Below are 7143 nucleotides of genomic sequence, written 5' to 3' on the forward strand. Positions count from 1 at the left end.
TCTTTAAATAAATAAATAAACTATACATATACATATACATACATACACACATATATATATATATATATATATATCTTACTGATCTCCAGTCAGTAACATAACATACAAAGTGCAGAAAAATAAAGGAGAACAAATTTCTGCCTGTACCTCTTTGAAAATATTTAGGTAAATCAAAGTTAAACGTAATATAAACATATGAATTGTATTTTTTAATTAAATCTTAAAAGAAAAAGAAACACTGTCTGAACATTAATATAAATATTAATCGTAATTATCTCTAGTCAGTAACAGCATCACCCCACACAGACTAAAGTGCACAATGAGTATGGCACTGCCAGCCATAATGATCCTACTGAATGGTTTTCAGTAGCTCACAGGTTTTTTGCTTGAAAACCAGCATATCCACTTTTGCTGGTTTTAAGGACAAGCGAGTGCAAGTCACTATATTCCCTCCAGTGCTAAACAGGCACTCTGAGGGGGCACTTGTGGCTTGTACACAAAGATACTTGCATAGTTGTGGAAAGTTGATCTTGTGCACTTTCCACCAGGCCAAGGGATCGTCCTCTCCGTCAATGACAGGGGTCAACAGGTAACTGTTTAACTCTGCCTCCGTGACATATTCAAGTTGCACAGGCAAAGCAGAAGAGGCCACACTGGTTTTGAAAAGGCTGCCAAGAGACTTCTTTGCCTTTTCCCCGGAGGGCTGAGCACTTTGAGACTTCTGAATGGTTTCAGTACGAGATCTCTTCTCCTGCCAGAGGGGAAAAAAAAATCACATTCGTTTTGCAGTTGAATTACATATAAATATGTATGTGTTTGTGGAAGTATCATATTCAAGGACATAATTATTATTAACCTGGTTATATGTACGTCTTGCTGATTCTAACATTTCCGTCTTCAGTCAGGTCTTAATGGCAGGGATGTTGTCTGCGCTGATGTACTGCGTTTTGAACCTAGGGTCCATGAATGACGCAACATCCAAAAGCTCCTGGGTGTTGGGGTCACTATATTTGTCATTGAGGTATGCCAGGACCTTGGTTTTAATCGACCTAGTCAGGTCAGTGTCCTCAGCATCTTCAGCCAGGACTGTTGTGGCCAGAAGGTGGAGAACTGGCTTGAGGTAGGAGATGCTCACATACTCCTCTCCAGAAAGAGCGTCTGTAAATTCCAGGAGAGGATGCAGTGCCTTGTGAATAGACTCCAACACTTCAATGTCCTGCCAGGTTGGGACGAGGGAGCGTGCATATTGGTCACCTGACAATCCATGGGATATGGCTTTGGCCTGTTCCAGCACTCTGGCAATCATCTTTTCTTTGTATCCCCATCTTGTTGGGCACTCAGTTATGAGGTGTGCTCAGGAAGTTTGAGATACCTCTGTGCCTCAGACATTGCTGCCTTCTTCTTCCAACTGTGGGAGAAGTGCCCCACCAGCTTCTTGCACAGCCCTATTGCTCTTGACACTCTGTCATCTTTCATTGCATTTTCTGGGAAAAAATTAATAAATAAAAATAGTGTAATTCAAACAATTTGTGTGATACAAGCCTATCACCATTACACGCACACACACACTCACATTCTCTCTCACACTCTGAAACTCACACTCTCACAAACACACAGTCACACACTGTCTCTCTCTCACACACACACACAAGATACTAACTTACCAATGGCAAGATGTAATCTGTGGCCGAAACACTGGAGCCTGGTCCATTCATTAAGCTGTGCTGCCTTCACCATATTTAATGCGTTGTCCGTTGTAATGCAGACAAGGTTCTCTTCGTGGAGATCCCAGCTGACAAGCCCCTCTCTCAGGCCGGCTGCAATATTTTCCCCTGTGTGGTCGTCTGGGAAGTAGGCAGTTTGAAGGCAGCGAGCTTTGAGGTCGAAGTCTTCAGTAATGAAATGCACCGTAAGACTCTGATAGGGCTCCGCTGTACAGCTTGACCACAGTTGTAGCAGCGAAAAACTCCTTTGTTTTCAGCTCCGCTGTGACTCTCTGTTTGCATTTTTTATGTAGCTCCGGTATGGTGACCTGGCTAAAATATGTGCGGGAGGGCATGTTGTACCTCGTATCCAGTGTATTTATCAAAGCCGTGAACCCAGGCTTGGTCACCGTACTGAGGGGCATCATATCTTTCACGATGAACTCTGTTACTGCTTGAGTAATTTCCACGTGCCGTTTTGAAGTACGTTCATATGGAGTTACGCTTAAAAACATTTCGGTCAGTGATCCCTGCCGGGTGGTATTTGGCTTACTTGACACACTGGTGCTCGGCTTTTTAGCCATGCAACTATCGTACATGGCTTTGTGGTGCTTTTTTTAAGTGCTGATACAGGTTAGTAGTGTTGCCCCGTGAGGTAGCAACATTAGCAAGGCAGGTTTTACACAATACCTAACGCTGCGCAGCATCTTCTTTTTTAAAGCCAAAATAGTCCCACACAACTGACATACTGTTCCTCTTTGACACTAAAGTTTCAACAGTGTCAGGTTCTGTCGAGCCTGAAGCCATTGTACAACAGGTAAAGGTACAGCTTAGCATGCCAAATTGATGCTTCCTCTGCAGACTGGTTTACTCTCACATGTCACGTGACCAGTGTGTAATCGCAGCCTTTGCGGTTAAAAAATCTTGTTTTATCATATCGCGATATTATCGCAAATGCAATTAATCATTCAGCCCTACTTCTGACCCACTGGAATTGTGATGTAGTCAATTAAAAGTAAAACAATCTGTCTGTAAACAATTGTTGAAAAAAATACTCGTGTCACGCACAAAGTAGATGTCTTGCCAAAAGAATAGTTTGCTAATATGAAATCTGTGGAGTGGTTAAAAAATTAGTTTTAATGACTTCAACCCAAGTGTATATAAAGTTCTGACTTCAACTGTACATACAATCCCCATGCAGCAGATCTAGACAAGTGCAGCCGGTGAGGAGGAGGGTTTCAGAAAAAAAAATTACTCTCTCACAGCATGCTGCAGTTAAACCGGCTTACCTGCCAAACAGAGCAATTTAAATGTTAGACAAAGAGAGAATATGCAAGTTGATTGACTACCCGATTAAATGTCAAAGGACCTATCAGCTTACACCATGCAAGCCGACGTTACTTAACATATCACGTGAGCGAGACAACTGGGTAATAGATAACAAGCTCAGAGAACCTATCAGCTTGCGCCATGTAGAGTTTTATGTCTGAACTTTAGCCATTTTTGTGGTTTTTAGTCCATTTCTATCAGCTTTAGTAAATCAATATGTGCTCCTAAAAGAGAATATATATATATGAAGCATATATATATATATATATATATATATATATATATATAAGCATATATATATATATATATATATATATATATATAAAGAAAGAAAAACTCTGAGAAAAGCAAAGAATGTCCCTCCACCTTATACCACCTACCTCCAACTAGAATTAGAAAGTTGAAAATCATGGCACATGGCTGTGACGTAAATTAAAGCCTACTAGCTATTTATGTAAAATGTCCTGCCCCAACTTCTTCAGTTGGAACTACATTAACACAGGATAACTACACTCTATTCTTTTTATGGGGTCTTTGACAGAGGTATTGGCACTGCAGGACATATCTTTATTTTAGTAAATACACTGAAACACTGGGTAACAATTGAAAAATACAGCAGCTAAGACAGATTCAAATATCTGAATACTAGTCTCAAGTCATCTTCATAGCAAGCACATAGGCAGGATTTGCCATTTGAATAGACCTCTAAAATTGTGCACTGTGACTGGGCGGGTGTGAGCCTGTTTTGAAGAAAGTTGTGGGTAACTGATCAACAAATCAGTTCCCATAGTGATGTGCAGCCTTATGTGATGGCAAAGATCTTTGGGAACTTTTGGGTGTCCACACACATTATGTTCCCTTGGTAATAATGGAAAGCAATAGGTAAAAAGAGATTTATGGTTCACTTCAGTTGCTTCAAAGAAAAAACATATTAGTCTTCCATCTCCCTACTGTTGTGGGAATTCTGGCAAGACTTAGTAGTGCTAGAATGAAAGACAGGGGGGCTGGAGGAGAGGGAGGTGCCAACTCGAGCACTATAATTGATGTCATGCTGAAGTAATGCATGGCAAATAAATTATAATACAAGATGGAAACTCTTAAGTTTCTACATATGTGGTTAAAAAATAAATAAACTTATTTCCTCATATGGAACTAATTTAGTTCTCAGCTTCATTTGGAACTATTTTAATTAGCGAAAATAGACAAAAACTGCCCATATTGTGTCAAAGTTGCTCAATATTAAATGTTATATATAGAACTGTTGTATAAAAGCAATATCACACTTGCAATTGTGTTAATGATGTACTGAATATCAGCACTCTAATTTCTGAGGACATATAGCCATTAGCATTATACCTGCAAGATACTGCCCAAGGGCTGGCTACCACCTTAAAAGTTTAAATGAAAGAGATCTATAAGCGAGTCAGTTCGGGGGAAATCTGCATATGGAGGTGGTTTACATTCTTCTTAAGAGGTCAACCTAAGTACACTAAGAACATTTCACTAGCTGAAACAATTCATTTGTGGCTCCATGGTTCCTATTATATATATATATATATATATATATATATATATATATATATATATATATATATATATATATATATACTGTATAAATATACACACCACCAGCAATTCAAATTAGATTTATGGCTTGACATAGTAATTGTTATCACTTTGGTATTAGCTTCCAATGGTTATGCAATACATGCTCTTTTGTCTTTGCACAGTAGGCCTAAATGACATTTTAAAAGTCACTTTAAAATGTACAAACAAAAATAATCTGCCATAATACAATGTGTATATTTTAACTATTTCAATGTTTGGTTAAGATGCCTCTGCATTTGTGGATGGCGGAGTGAAATGTTGATAAGATTTTAATTAAATCCTCTGTTTATTTTGAAATGCTGTGTAAATAAATCCTTTAAGGATGGATTGTCAGCTTTAGTTGATGTTTTGTCTTTTTGTTTTTTTGTATGGGAAACAGGCCACCAAATATGTAAAATTCATATCAGACCATTGGGAAGGTATTTTGTAAAATATATGGAGCTGTCTTGACAGAATAACTAATGTGCAGTATCTTGATAACTCCTGAAGTATTCAAAGTAAAAGAAAATGTTCATTTGAGATTTACTGAGCATTTCTGGCTCTCTCAGTTGCCAACCAATACATCAATAATCATCTGAAGTTCCACTGAGAAGTAACATTATCCCTAATATTGCACAAAGATCTAACTTCAGGGGTCAGAACTACAAAGTATGGGAAAGAGGTGACAGTTTAATTTATAGCATCATCAGAGGTTTGGCCTTCAGAGGCAAGCGAACCCAAGATTCACATGCTCAGGATGATCCTTCGGAACTTTGCAGGTGTTTAACAATGCAATTGAAAAATAATATTTTACAATATGAAGTAAAGCACTTGATTTAATTCATTACTGTGGCCTAGCATTGAGTTACACATGTTTAAGAGACATTTCTGAAACATAATATATTTAGTTCATGTTAGGTAAAAAAAATAATGTAGATATCTGGAATGTATAAGTGCTTTTCAGTAATTTCCCTTGTATTTACAAATACAGTCATTCATTCAAATGTAAGAAATGATTCACATTCAAAATATTTTTTATCAGATGGCAGATTGACAGACTGATAGGCTCTAAAAACATTTCATTCTTGAAAACTATGAGGTTGCCGGTTAAGATACATACAACTAAAAAAGGAATAATAATACAATTACTGACTTGTGATACATGATAGATCAAATGCAAGTATAGCAGAAACAATGGAATTCAATTTCATGTCAGTAAAAAAAAAAATAAAAAAAAAAATCATTTAGAAGAGGAATTTATTCAAACACTGGATATATCAGTTAGTACAACAGTAATTCCAGGTTGACTCAATGCCATAAATATATTGTGATTACCTACAGGATTTTGGAAGGAAACATGTGGTAGTCGAAAACCTGCCATATGTAAGAGAACCTCTGGCAGCAAACCCAAGGTCTAAGATCAATTGAGTTTGGCTGGCATGATATCATCCGGAAAAAAATAAAATAAATAAAGTATCAAAGATGTGCACACCAAGTGCAGGATATCATGGAATGGTTGGAGTGTCACAAACACTGTCATTTCTTCTTTTGTCAGGGCATTAAGGAAAAAGGAACACTACAGGAATCAAAATATTAAGTTATTAAATTATATATATATATATATATATATATATATATATATATATATATATATATACTTTCCTTATTTTTATTGGTTAGTTTCAGACGTCCTTTTTTTTTTCTGTAAACTTGAAATACATTGCAGATGTATCTTAGTCCTGGAACGTTAGAACTCAGAACGGAAGTTTATTAAATTGAAGAAAGTCAAGAAGTTCGCTTCTGCCATCTAGAGTTGATTCGACAGTGTTCTGATTCTAACCCAACTGTCTTCTGTCATTCAACAGAGAAAGATAAAAAAAATATAATAATAATAATAATAATAGTAATAATAATAATAATAATAATAATAATAATAATAATAATAAAAAGATAGAACTCTTTAGAATAGAAATCATTCAAATTATCAACCTAAACAATCATATTTAGTGACGTTGAGTCCCTTATCAAATGTAAGCCTAAAATGATAATAAATTACTTATGGTAGTTTTAATTCCAATCTTCTTAATAACTATACAATAGTTAATTGTATTATGGCAGGCAATATGGCCATTTTTATAAGGGGCCGTTCACAACGTAACGCTGTATTTCAATTGTTTTTCCATGTAAACATGTCTCGTGCAGACATTTTTAGACGCAGTGTCAAGTTATAAAGATCTTTATTTGTTAAAAACACGTTTCGAAACACTTGCGTTTTGTTCTATTCGTGGCGCTGTATCCAGCTCTTTAGTACAAGTGTATGTTTGGTGTGAACGCCCCTAAGCATTGTTACAATTTTGATCTCAAGAGGGCGCTGTACGATCTTGTAAAAAAAAAAAGAAAAAAGAAAAAAAACCGTCCTACCTGCTGGACATTCATAACACTATCACGTTACTGCATGGACTTTTATTTTGACACGTTTCCCGAGCCGGCGACATTTAAACTATGCTTTAATTTCTCTCCCTTC

This window comes from Myxocyprinus asiaticus, chromosome 23 (assembly GCF_019703515.2).
Source record: "Myxocyprinus asiaticus isolate MX2 ecotype Aquarium Trade chromosome 23, UBuf_Myxa_2, whole genome shotgun sequence".
Taxonomy (NCBI): domain Eukaryota; kingdom Metazoa; phylum Chordata; class Actinopteri; order Cypriniformes; family Catostomidae; genus Myxocyprinus; species Myxocyprinus asiaticus.